This window comes from Ursus americanus, chromosome 28 (genome assembly GCF_024610735.1).
Source record: "Ursus americanus isolate L20-20 chromosome 28, mUrsAme1.1.p, whole genome shotgun sequence".
In the NCBI taxonomy this organism is placed as follows: domain Eukaryota; kingdom Metazoa; phylum Chordata; class Mammalia; order Carnivora; family Ursidae; genus Ursus; species Ursus americanus.
Genome location: NC_142154.1, coordinates 37,825,606 through 37,839,779, shown reverse-complemented (window position 1 = coordinate 37,839,779; position 14,174 = coordinate 37,825,606). Strand labels below are relative to the sequence as shown.

Below are 14,174 nucleotides of genomic sequence, written 5' to 3'. Positions count from 1 at the left end.
CTTGTCCCACCCTCAGATACTTGTTGCTGGAGACTGGCATCAACCTTTATGTGGTCCCCAGCTTGCTGGTATTTTATCCTCAGAGTCATTGATAAACTTAGTAAGTTGATGATAGGCTTTTGGTTGAGTGCTGTTCTTAATGGAATAAATGGTGCTGTTGTGTTTTTGGAAGAGAAAAGTTTAAATAAGTTCATGGTATGATATCTACCACGTGTTCTATTGGTGGCTACCAATGAGCAAAGGGGCAGGTAAATAAGGGAGCAGGAGGTACTGACTGTACTAAGAGGTACTTAATCAGGCCTTATGAGTTAGCGTTGTGGCTCTGCATGTTTGGCCTTAAAAGAGATTCTTTGGCCACCAAAAGTATAGTTCGTGGCCAAGTATCTCCCTCAACTATTGGTAATCAAAGTGTCCTGGTGGTTTAATAGCTGCCACACAGTGTAATGATACCTTACCTTCTGCTTGAGTTGGAAGGACAGGTGCTTGCAGCCCCAGGAGGGGCTCTCCTCCTCTGGGAAGATGATCTTAGTTCATGTCTCAGGAAATAGAGCTTGCAGGGCTGGAGCAGAGTAGGTGTGAGTGTAGGGTCAGCTCAGGCTGCCTTAAACTTCAGCAGCTTACAGTTTCCTGCAAAGCGGCCGGCCTGATGATGAGCTCTCCATCGGCTCTTGATTTTTCCGCTCTGTGTTTTGCTCACCCTGTGTTTTCAGCTGATCCCAGCAGATGCAGTATGAATTGGTTTCTCTGTAATTACATCAGCTGCAACAGGGAATACCTATTTCCATATGTAAGTTTAATAAATAGAGGCTGCATGTGTATGTTTGTGTGGTGGTGCCCTCTCCGTGCCTGGATTCCAGTGGTAGCTTGTGCTTTCTTTGCTGTAGGTATTTTGGTCTTTGCCTCCGGCACATCTGTAGCTCTTAGCAACATCTGGGCTTCCCTGGTAACAGGGCTGTGAATTTTCTTCCACTAATAACACAATGGTTCATTCCCTTTCACCAGAGGCAGCTGCCAGAGAGAAGCTGCCTATGTTTAGGTGACAGATGCTATAGTCCACCTCAGCAGCGTCAAGTTCCAGCTGGCTATTGGCATGGCTCGTCCTGTGCTGGCTGTGATTTACCATTTTCTCTGGGGTGCAGATGGATAATACTGTTTTAAAGAGGCCTAGGAGTACCAGGAGTTCTTGCTTCTGTTCCAGGCCCATTAGACTGTTCCCTACATCTGGCTGCGATAAACTCTTGCCATATATCCATGTTCATAATTATTGTTCTTCCTGTGCTGAAAAGTGGCCACTTTTTCTTTTCTTTTTTTTTTTTTAAGATTTATTTATTTATTTGACCGAGAAAGAGCACACATGCATGCACAAGTAGGGGGAGCAGCAGGCAGAGGGAGAGGGAGAAGCAGGCTCCCCGTGGCGCAGGGAGCCTAATTCGGGGCTCTATCCCAGGATCCTGGAATCATGACCTGAGCCAAAGGCAGACGCTCAACCGACTGAGCCACCCAGGCACTCCGAAAAGTGGCCACTTCTGAGAGTGGACTTCATTTTCCTTTCTGTTTAGAACTCTTGACTCATGTTGCAATCTTGTAGGCCCAGTAGTCATCCGCAGGTGAAAGGATTAATGATGCTGAGCTTCCTGTTGGATTTAAGTCTAAATGTCCATGATAGTCTCCAACAGAGTAGCAAGTGGAACCTGTTTTCTCTTGGAGGTCCAGCGACCAGTTGGGTGGCTGCCCTTCAGATTATAATTCGGCTGAAAGGTACGGCATATTCAGCTAAGAAAACACCTTGGTGCCAGGATGGTTTGCCCCTTCATAATGTACCTGTGGTATATAAGCCTTGTCTCCCAAGGAGACTGACAGTGGGGCAATGGAATGAGAGAGAAAAGGGAGAGAGACCACTTCAGTTTTTGGAAGAAAGATAAAATTGCTGGGAAGTACTTTTAGAAGCAGAAAGTTGCTGTGCAGCTTGATGTTACTATAAGCCAAAACCTGGTTTCTCAATTCCTTTCCCTGTTCCCTCAACCCTTTTGAACAGTCTGGTTCTGGGGTTCCTTTCCATAAAGCCTTTGTTCATTGAAATAATTATTTAAATAAATGTTTGGAAGTTGCTAGGAGATGAAAACACTGTGCAGGGAGAGAATGTTTCTGGAATGGGAGGAGGGGAAGACAAGGGAAAAGAAGGCTAGGAATCTTAGAGCAGATCAACTTTTGGGAAACAAGGACTCCAGGGTTTAGGGCATAATAGGGGCTCAGTGATGATTACTACTATAGCTTATACATTAAGGCTTTGAAAACTTTTAAGATTTTCTCTCTGAGATAATGGGCTTGCCTGTGCCTCAATTGGTTTGGAATGTTCCTTCTATGTGGGGACTATATGAACCAATAGAACTAAAAGAGCAAAACAGATGTTTTGATATAATCTGGGAATTATATACTTTGAGCTGGCAGCTCTCAGGAAGAAAGAAAACTCATAAAATTTGGGAAATGTCTTGACTGATGTCTCCCCCAAACCATGTCTGCCTACCCCCTCACCACCACCTTGGAAATAGGGGAGAAGACAAATAGAGTTTGGGGTGTAGGTTGGAATTGTCACATGTCTACCACTAGCTAATAAGGGATATTTGATTATTCAAATTATTTACCTCAGGACCTTCTCATCTAGGTAGGTATCTTAGGCCGTGGCTGAGGGAATTTCCTATCAGCCAAGGATGTGAATTTCCCTTCATGGGATCCTACTTAGGCTCCACCACACCTTTCTCTGGAAGGGCTCACTGTGCTGTTTCCCAGAGTTCTAAGAGACCAGAAATGGCTCTTAGCAACTGCTGCTGCCCTGAATTGTTATTGAACACTCCTGTTCATACTTCCTGCCCGCTGAAGAGATGGGGGAGGGAATGGTGAGGAATAAACAAGACAGAGCTTTTTGGCTCCTGCCTGTTGCCTTGCCTTTGGTTTGATTGATAGATTGTTAAGTTAGGGATGGAAGGGGAGAAAGGGTGCCTGCCTGAATGTTCCAAGCTTAGAGTTTAGTGCTTGCATTGCCATTCTGACAGGCAAGAAAAAAAGAATTTACAAACCACAGAAGGCAGTGATGTATCTGTGCTGAGTCCTGCAATACAGACTCCTGTCAGAGTCAGGGCTTAAACCAGGAATTTAAGGTGAGACTCATTTTTTCAAATCATGTATAGTAACCAGTAGGCTCTATTGGCTAAAGGATCTAGAGGTTTGCAGCCAGAAGCTCCTCTGGCCTTTTTAGCTGCAGTTTTTGATCTTGCAAGGTAGAAACAGTCTACAGTTGTTCCCCCCTCCCCCGCCCCGTTTTGGGTCTCAGCTTCTGCTACTCTCAGACTGCTGCGTATATTACCACTTCCCCCCTTAGTTTAGGATACAAAAAAAAAAAAAAAAAACCATTAAGTGTGCTCTTTGCTCTTTCCCTTTCTCATCATGCTTGCTATCATATCCTGTGTTCTAAGAGCATCTTCCTTTGCCCTTGGTTTTGTTTTCCTGCCCTAGTTTATGCCTCCCAGCTCAGTTCTCTCGTGTTACAATCCCTCATTGCCCAGTCAAGGTCGGGTCTCTTTTTTTCCTTCTGATCCAAGGCTTTCTCTCTTAAAGCCTTCCTCCTTCACTAGCTGTTTTTTCTCAGCTATTGATGGCGTAGCAGTCAGCCATGCTTCCTGAAGCCAAATGCCCTCAAGCATTTTCCTACATGGAAAAAATTTAAAAAGTTGATATTTCTGTGGGACAGAGATGCAACAGAGCCTGAGCTTAATTTATTTTTTCTTTAGTAGCTCTGTTTTCCATCTGTGTGTTGTAATTCAAGGAGGGCCCACAGAAAAATTATCTTGTCCAATCTCCTCATTTTATGGAAGAAGAAACTAAGACCAGGGAGGTCATGTGACTTGCCTAGGCTCTCGCGGTAGTCGGTAACAAAGCCAGGCTTAGAAACCAGTTTTTTGGTGACCGGGTTCTTATGGCATATTGTTACTCTGGGGTTATTAAAAAGTCTTCAGCTGTTATGAGGGATTCTCTGTTTTCCCACTCTAAAAACTACCTTAGAAACACTGGATGTGAATTCCCAGATACTCTTGAAACTGTTTTCGTTGTTTTTCTTACTGCTTTTAACATTGTAGATGCTTAGTAAACAAAGGATCCTTGAGCTTAGGTTTCTTTGGTATGATGACAGTGTTTGCAAAGAACTATTTACAGCTGGTGTTAAACCTATCCTATTATCCTATTATATATAAAAAGGGAAAGTTACTTTTTAAACTGCTACTTTGAGCTTGGTTTTGTGTGTGTGTGTGTGTGTTTTCTGGAATATTGCATTCAAATTTCCATTCTTGGACATGTCACTAGTAGGCAGACTTTAAATGTATTGTGGATATTAACGGTTCATAAAGACATGGTATATACTGTTGAATGCCATTTATCCAGTACATTAACTGAGTGCATTTTATTTATTTTTATTTAAAAAATTTAATTGAGGTATAGTTGACAATTGAGTGCATTTTAGATTCCAGGTATTGTGCTTGGTGCTCGGTATATACTAGTGAATAAAACAGAGAAGTTTCGTGCTCTTTGGATCTTACAGTTGACCATCTATAGTAGAGTCCCTAAAAGTGTGGCCCGTAAAACCATGTGTATCACATCACCCGAGTGTCAAAATGCAGATTCTTGACCCTTACCCAGTTCTAAATAAGTTACAGGAGTCGGGGCCCAAAACTCTTCCAGAAGTCTCTCCAGATAATCGCTATGTACTTTAACATTTGAGAGCCATTGTGAATTTTCTTCTTCATCTGAGAATTGGGTACCACTTCTGACATAAAACGCTAGCTTTCTTTCTAAACTTAAATTTCACATCAACTTTTACGTATAACTTAGCAGTTAAGAGTATAAACTCTGGAGCCAGACTACCTGATTTGTACCCCAGCTTTGCCACTTATTAACCCAGTGATCTTGAGGAAGTTAACTGCTCTACCTCAGTTTTTTTCACCTGCAAAATAAGGAAAACAATAGTTCCTAGTAGGCTTGTTATGACATTAAATTAGTTAATGCATATAAAACATTTTGAACAATGTGTGGCATTCATTAGGAAGCATTCAATAAATATTAGAGAGAAAAACATGATGTAAAATATGTCTCAGTCTGCCCTAGGCAATAATGGGCTGAAATATAACCACATTCCACCTTTATAGGAAGCCCAGTATAAATAGATAAGCATGTTGACTAAGATTTTGAGCACTGTGTGTGGTCAGAAGAAGATCCAAACCTGGGTTGGGAAATTTTCATGCTGGTGATGGGTTCTAAAGCTCCTGATATTTATAGTGAGGTTTGGAGAAGGGGAGAGACTGAAAATTGGCTTTAAAAGATCTTGAAGTAGCCTGTTGAATTTCACATTTCATATAAATTGAGTTTCCTTTCTGGCCATATCCCTGATATGGGGTTTGGTATGTTGGATAGATGTTATTGTGGGTTTGCCAGGCTGTGCAATCTCATATATGCTGAAAGAGCACTAAATGCTTTTTGTTTCTACACAAGAGTACATGGAAAATCTAAGTCCCAGTTCTTAATCTTCCTCCCCCAGTGCGAACTTGTATTTTTGCCATTTGGGTATAAGAGCTTTTACCAGCAGAGCTCATCCAGGGAGGCAGCAGGGCTTGGGCTTTCAGGCTGGAGGTGGCAGTAACATACACAGCTGAGATCCTGCCACTGCTGGCTGGCCGAGCCCTCCTCTCTGTGGTTTTTCACTCTTCAAGCCATGCTTGAGTAACCCGCCTCCAGAGCTGCTGACAGGGCCGTGTTCAGAGGCCTTGGAAATTACACTGTTCATTTCCTTATCATCCCCTGACCTGCAGTGCAGAGCCTTCTGGTGCAGGAACAAGGCAGAAAAAAATCCAGACGGCTCCCAGCCAGCATGTGTCAAGGGCTACAAAGAAGGAAATTGGACTTGCTCACTTCAAAACCATGGGGTTAGGCTTTGATTTTTGGTTCCTGCCGAGAGTTATTTGTGTGTGTGTGCGCGTATGTTCTGTCTCCATGTATATGTATAGAATGAGTCTGTGCATGGCAGAGCTGTAGAGGAGGAGCATCTGAAAGTCGAGAGCAGAGGGAAGATTGCTTTTTCTCTTCGGTTAATTTCCCAGTTGTGCCATTGGGATGGAACTGGAAGGATTAGCATCAGGAAGGTGCCAAGCCATATTAATATTTTAAAATATATTTCTCTTGGTACAGTTTAGTCATGGTTGACAGCACCCACCTAAGTAAGAAGTTTCCCTGGCAGGCTGAGGAGACATTTTTAACAAATCCTATGCTTGAAGTCATTCATCCTAGATGACATTGACGTAATCAATGTTTAAGCTACCTGAGAAAGGATAAAGTTTGGGTCAGTCTTGCGTAAGAAGAACAGCTCTTTGAGATGGAGGATAGTGTGACAAAAGAGAGACAGACAAAAGGAATTTATAGCATTTTGAGGTTTTCTGTTTATAGGGCAAAATACTATTATATTTTTAGAACCTGTCCTCGATTTTTTAGTATTACAAAACAATCTACCTCCTTTTTCTTTTGGCGTGTCTCTGGCCCTAGGACACCGAAAGGAAACACTTTCAGGCTGAAGAAGTAAAAGCGTCTGCCTTTGGCTCAAGTCATGATCCCCGAGTCCTGGGACGGAGCCCCGCATCGGGCTCCCTGCTCGGCGGGAAGCCTGCTTCTTCCTCTCACACTGCCCTTGCTTGCGTTCCCCCTCTCGCTGTCTCTCTCTGTCAAATAAATAAATAAAATCTTTAAAAAAAAGAAGAAGAAGAAGAAGAAATTCAAATATCAGGACCCATCTCAGTCCCCCAAAACATAAACTCTGGGGTTGAGGCCCAACAATTTGTGTTCTAACAGTAGCTCTTTCTTTGACCATGTTACACACCAAAGTTTAAGATCTGCTGTCATAGAGCACCTTCACCTTTTATTTTATTTGTTTATTTTTAAACATTTTGTTTATTTGTCAGAGCGCAGAAGCAGGGGGAGTGGCAGGCAGAGGGAGAAGCAGGCTCCCTGGTGAGCAAGGAGCCTAGTGCGGGACTCAATCCCAGGACCTTGGGATCATGACCTGAGCCAAAGGCAGATGCTTAACAGACTGAGCCACAGACATCCTGCACCTTCCCTTTTTTAATAATGAGGATCAAATTGGAAGGAATACCTAAGGGTTTGGGACTTTGAGAGCAGTAGAGATATTTAAAATATTTAAATTTTTTGAGCTTCTTTTCTCATCTGTAATGTGGAACTGACCTTATTGTGAGGATTAGATCAGATAAAGAACATTAAGCACCCAGCACGGTGACTACCATGTTGTAACTATGCAGTGAATGTTAGCCGTTGCTGATGTTATAATGTTGTTAGTTATGAGATACAAGGTCATTGTGAAATTAAGATGAAAGGATATCTATAGAGATTCTAAAGGTTTGGGAAAAGAATGAGTTTATGATAGCTTATATTTTAACTCCTGGTTTCCAGGAAGGCTTGAGGAGAGAGAGATTGATTCAGAGCATTTGGATCTATTGAGGTTTGGAGTTATAGTGTTTGATTGATTAGTCTGGAAGTGTTTGTTGGATTCCTTTTGGTACAGGGCTGATCTCTGGTTGAAGAACCATGGCTCTTGGGGCACCTGAATGTCTCAGTCGGTTAAGCATCTACCTTTGGCTCAGGCCATGATCTCGAGGTCCTGGGATCAAGCCCCACATCAGGTTCCCTGCTCAGCAGGAAGTCTGCTTCTTCCTCTCCCTCTGCCTCTCTTCTGACTGGTGCTCTCTTTTTCAAATAAATAAATAAAATCTTAAAAAACAAAACAAAACTATGGCTCTTTCTTAGCTGTTTCCCATTAAAGTCAGGTTTTTTGGTATATCTTCAGGCCTTCTGAACTATTTTTCTAAGGATTGAAATGAATGTAACATGACTGCTTTAGTTCAGAAAGTTTTTTTCCCTTTTGCTAATCCTTAAGGAGTACAGACTTTAGCCTTTTTTTTTTTTTTTAAAGATTTTATTTATTTGACAGAGATAGAGATAGCCAGCGAGAGAGGGAACACAAGCAGGGGGAGTGGGAGAGGAAGAAGCAGGCTCCTAGCGGAGGAGCCTGATGTGGGGCTCGATTCCAGGACTCCGGGATCATGCCCTGAGGCGAAGGCAGATGCTTAACGACTGAGCCACCCAGGTGCCCCAGACTTTAGCCTTTTAAAGGATTAAGAGCTACAGGTTGTCTGAACCGTGAGAAGAAGAATGAGGATTAAGGTACTTCCTTACGTGAACTTGTTACTAGCTGCAGTAAATAAAAAGACAGTTCTTGGATTTTTGGTAGTCAGTCTTCAACTTGAAATATTGTCCATTGGGAGAGTACAATTTGACTGTGTGCCTGAAAAATACACTAATTGAATATTTTTTAATTTGAGACTGTTGGATTCCAGCCCTACTAGCAAATACTGTATTGTGTTTAGATGAGCCAGACCTGGCCATTAAACTTTTTTTTTGTCTTTTTTTTAAATTAAGGAATAATTGACATATTAATTTCAGGTGTACAACTTGATGATTCAGTATTTGTATATATTGCAAAATGATCACCACAATAAGTCCAGTTAACATCTATAACTACATAAAGTTACAAAAACCTTTTTCTTCTGATGAGAACTTTCAAGATTTAATCTCCTACCTACTTTCAAATCTGTAATACAGTATTATTAGCTATGGTCACCATGCCATACATTAATTATATTCCCATGGCTTATCCATTTTATAACTGGAGATTATACCTTCTGACCTTTTTCACCCATTTCACCCACTCCTCACTCCTCACCTCAGGCAACCACCGATCTGTTCTCTATATCCATGAGCTTGGATGTTTTTTTTTGTTGTTGTATAAATTCCACATATAGGGGTGCCTGGGTGGCTCAGTCTGTTGAGTGTCCGACTTCTGGGTTCGGCTCACGTCGTGATCTCAGGGTCATGAGATCAAGCCCTGCATTGGGCTCTGCACTGGGCGTGGAGCCTGCTTAAGAGTGTCTCTCTCCCTCTCCCTTTTCCCAACACCCGTGTCCCCCACGCCACGCATGCATGCATGCATCCTCTCTCTCAAAAAAAAAAAAAAAATAGATTCCACATATAAGTGAGATCATATAGTATTTATCTTTTTCTGACTTATTTCACTTACTGTAATGCCCTCAAGGTCCCTCTGTGTAGTTGTAAATGGCAAGATTTCACTCTTTTTTTTTATGAATGAAAAATATTCCATTTTATATACATATACTCATGCCAGATTTTCTTTTTTTTTTTTTTTTTAAAGATTTTATTTATTTATTTGACAGAGAGACAGGCAGCGAAAGAGGGAACACAAGCAGGGGGAGTGGGAGAGGAAGAAGCAGGCTCATAGTGGAGGAGCCTGATGTGGGGCTCGATCCCAGAACGCTGGGATCACACCCTGAGCCGAAGGCAGACGCTTAACCGCTGTGCAACCCAGGCGCCCCCATGCCAGATTTTCTTATCCATTCATCCACTGATGGACATTTAGGTTGTTTCCATGTCTTGGCTATTGTAAATAATGCTGCAGTGAACATGGGTATGCATATATCTTTTCAAATTAATGTTTTTGTTTTCTTTGGGTAAATATCTGCAAGTAGAATTGCTAGATATGGGAGTTCTATTTTAAGTTTTTTGAGGAAACTATTTTCCATAGTGTCTGCACTAGTTTACATTCCCACAGTAGTGCACAAGGGGTTTCGTATGCTCCACAACCTCACCAACGCTTATTTCTTACCTTTTTAATAATAGCTCTTCTAACAGGCATGAGGTCATACCTTATTGTGGTTTTGATTTGCATTTCCCTGATGATTAATGACTTTGAACATCTTTTCATGTACCTGTTGGCCATCTGTATGTCTTCTGTTGGCCTCCATTTTTGTTATTGGGTTCTTTCCATCATAAAAAGTTTTTTTGTAAACTGGTACCCAGCCCACTCAACTCAGAGTTGATATTTCCTATTAGATACGTTTCTTCAGAAGTTAAGTATTTAACTCTTCACTGAATTAACCCTTAGTGATCATCACACACCAAGCAAAGTAATGTGAGGTTTAGAGAAATTAACATTCAAGTTGAAGAGTCTCTTAGTGTGGAGGCTTCTCAACTGGAGGTGCATATCAGAATTATTTTGGAACTTCCACAAAGGTAAAAGTGCCCTACTGAAGTAAAATCTTTAGTGCTGGGGAGTGTAAGCATGTACATATTTTTTAAAACTTTAGTGGATGCTTTTCATGTGCCTCTTTGTTAAAAACCACTATCGTTGTGGAAGTTGTCCTTGGTTTTTTTTTTTGCCATTTCCAGATGGAGCTATGCATTGCACTTTAGATATCATCTGATTCTCAAGTGTTTCTCAACATGCTCAAGATTCTCCTCCAACTCTCCTTTTTCATTTCTCAATCATTGTGTTAGGGTCAGTCATTTCAGAATATAGCTATAATGAATCTGACTTCTTATTATTCCCTTAATTAGGAGAACTAATTCCTGAATTTCTGATAGTTATAGTTTTTAAAGGAGGACATCCATATCAGTGTTACTAATTCAATTTTAAATTATCGTTCCAGAATTTTTAAGGCAAATTTGAGCAAAATTCTTTTTTGAAGATTTTATTTATTTATTTGTTTGTTTATGAGAGAGAGAGCGCGTGTGAGCAGGGGGAAGAGCAGAGGGAGAAGCAGATTCCCTGCTGAGCAGGGAGTTGGATGTGGGGCTCGGTCTCAGGACTCTGAGACCATGACCTGTGCTGAAGGCAGATGCTTAACTGACTGAGTCATCTGGGCGCCCCAAATTTGAGCAGGGAGTTGGATGTGGGGCTCGGTCTCAGGACTCTGAGACCATGACCTGTGCTGAAGGCAGATGCTTAACTGACTGAGTCATCTGGGCGCCCCAAATTTGAGCAAAATTCTTATGACTAGATATATTTGCCATATAGGCAACTTGAGATATTTTTTAAAAATATAAATAGAAGGGAGTAGAAGACAGGTTTAGATAAATGTATTGCTAATCCCAAAGCAGTCTATTTTCTAATCTATTTGTGAAAGTATTTCTGTGTTTATTAGACCATTGGTGTTCATAATTTTCTGGAAATTCATGGCATCACAGAATAAAATAATGTAGCTGTCCAATAAAGACCGTATTCCTGAGCATGTTTCTGGTCACATTCAAATTGAACATGCTGTTTTAGGAAGAGAGAGCATCACCTGACATAAATAGTAGAAGTCCCCCAAGTTCTTTGCTTTTTAAAATAAACACGTACTATTTCTTTGAAGTCAATAAGAGAATTAAAGTATTTCTCTTTGTATGAGTACAAAGTATTTCCCTGCTGGGATTTTAAGTCTCATACCTAAGAAAGAATAATTAGAATGCTACAGTTGTTATCAGAGATGAACACATACTTGAATATGCTGCAAACTCAGTTAAAAACATCATGGAATGACATATTTTAGCCAAAACTATAATTATATAGCCTTAAATTCTCATATAATAAAATTTAAAATATGGTTTTACATGTATTACCTGTGCTCTTAGAATTTATATTAATCTGTACTTCAGATGGATCTCTCTAGGCTTTGGAGTATTTCAAATATATATACCACTGAATAGAAAGAGAAAAAATGGCAAATCTGGGGAATAAGTCATCATATGATGTGACTACACATTTATATACACCATATTAGGTTAGATCTTAAATCCGTCAGTATGCAGATTCCTAAACATCTGGTGGAGTGTCTGTTTTAGATGAAATATGCCATAAGGCATTTTTCATTTTGCTTATACATATGTGCTTAGATTGAAAATTTGGAGACTTGAGATCAAACAAGCTGATTGCTTATTACAATTTCAGAAAGAGGCTGAGAAGTTTTTTCATTTTTGTGTCTGCTATCTTTCCTATCCTTTCCCTTCCCTTTCAAGGATTAGGTTCTAAAGTCAGGGTATGAAGCACTTGATCAGAAAATATTCTTGAGGGCGCCTGGATGGCTCAGTTGGTTGGGCATCTGCCTTCGGCTCAGGTCATGATCCCAGGGTCCTGGGATCAAGTCCCTCATCAGGCCCCCTGCTCCATGGGGAGCCTTCTTCTCCCTCCTCTGCCTCTCTCTCTCTGTCTCTCATGAGTAAATAAATAAAATCTTTAAAAAAAGAGAGAGAAAATAGTCTTGAAAATTACTTTGGCTGTCCCCATGTTGGAGATTGACATACTGGCTTCATAAGTTCAACGCAAACAATTTTTTTCTCCAGCACTGAAACAAACCATTATTTTTTCAGTTTGAGGTCTCATTTAAAATCTGGCTTGTGTTTAAGGACTGTATTGATGAAAAATATGTATTTATAGATACTAGAGTTCCCCTAGCCCTAGCTAAATACTTACACTGTGAGAGGTGCATGGGATTGGAAACCAGGTAAATGAACAGACAGTTCAAGTCTCCCCTCTCTGGCTCCCTCCGGAGGGTATACTCAATGAGTGGAATAACTGTGAGGCCCAACCCATTCAGATGGTTCTTTTCTTTTTATTGCCAGCCACATATAGTTTATTTGATTATGTTAAATGTATATATCTAGTTATCTATTTAGTATACAAAGGTATTTTATGATAGAGGAAATTTCGGGGTGCAGATTCTCTCTGTAGTGGAAATTTACAGGGCCTTGGATTGAACCCAGCTTAATATAATGAATACTCTTTTGTAGCATTTACTTTTCAAGTCCAGCTTTAATGTTCCCCACAATAACCACAAATTCTTTCTCTTTTAGGCTCCCTTGGTCTTCTATATGGTAGCCTCAGGTCTTACCCTGAGTTAAACAAGGGTCATCCTATAGGCAAAGGGAAGAACAGAGCTATTCTCCTCTTACCAGCATAAATATCCCTAAGCCTGGTGTCTCTTAGGCTTAGTTCCTTTGGTAACTTCTCTGAGTTACTCTTCACTTTCTATCCTTTTCTGACTTTGAGCTAGAATCTAAACCATGTTTAAAAAAAAAAAAAATCCTGTTTTTTAAATTATTTTTTTGTTATTTCTGAGGCTCTTACATTTGTTATTGGTCCTGTCTTGACCAGGTGGGATTATGGTTAGTTTTACAGATTTAGAGAGGTCTTTTCTTCTTCCTCCTCCCCTATTGAAAATAATTAACCAGAAAAAAGTAACCATGTTTTATGTTCTGCATGGGCATTTGTTACATTCTGGGCACAGCATTGGTTTTATCAAGAAAACCACTGTACTATTGACAATGAGGTTTTACTCATTCTTTGAAATTGCTATTAAGCTACTGCTTAGCTACTGTTTAGAGATAGCCCTGCTGTGAATAGTATACCTTATTTGAAAGCTTGGTGCCAATGCTATGCTTTTAGCTATGAACTAGTGGCAGCTCTTGGACAGAACATTGCACCTGCCCTATGGGACAGGATAAACAGAAGTTTTCATGTTGAAGAACTAAGTAAAAATGATTCTATTTTTAAAAAATGTTCTGGTAGGGGCTCCTGGTTAGCGCAGTTGTTAAGCGTCTGCCTTCGGCTCAGGGCGTGATCCCGGCATTATGGGATCGAGTCCCACATCGGGCTCCTCCGCTAGGGGCCTGCTTCTTCCTCTCCCTCTCCCCTGCTGTGTTCCCTCTCTCGCTGGCTGTCTCTCTGTCACATAAATAAATAAAATCTTTTAAAAAAAATGTTCTGGTAAAAGCTTGTCCAAATGAACTGATGACAGCCTGAGAAGTATGTTTGGAGGATGGTGACAGTGAATATATAGTGGTGTTGGGCTTTGTGATGTGGGGAATGGGTGCTTGAATATAAACTTTGATGGTTTGTTTTTACTTTTATTTTTATTTTTTTAATTAAAGGTTTTATTTATTTATTTTAGAGAGAGGAAGAGAGCGCTAGTGGGGGAGAAGAGCAGAGGGAGAGAGAGTAGGAAAGAATCTCGAGCAGACTCCACCCTGAGCGTGGAGCCCAACTTGGGGCTCAGTCCCACAACCCTGAGATCATGACCTGAACCAAAATCAGGAGTCAGAGGCTCAACCAATCGAGCCACCCAGGTGCCCCTGTTTTTATTTTTAACAACAACAAACTAACCTTAGTACTTTCCCCACCACCTATTTACTTGCTATTGGTAAGACAATGGCAAGTGACTGGTTTATCTTTAGAAAGG

General features: G+C 40.8%; 1 protein-coding gene across 6 annotated transcripts in view; it reads left to right on the top strand.

The window, feature by feature from the left end:
* Positions 1 to 14,174, top strand: part of ZNF609 (zinc finger protein 609) — a 242,492-nt gene that overhangs the window by 28,819 nt on the left and 199,499 nt on the right. The window lies entirely within an intron of this gene.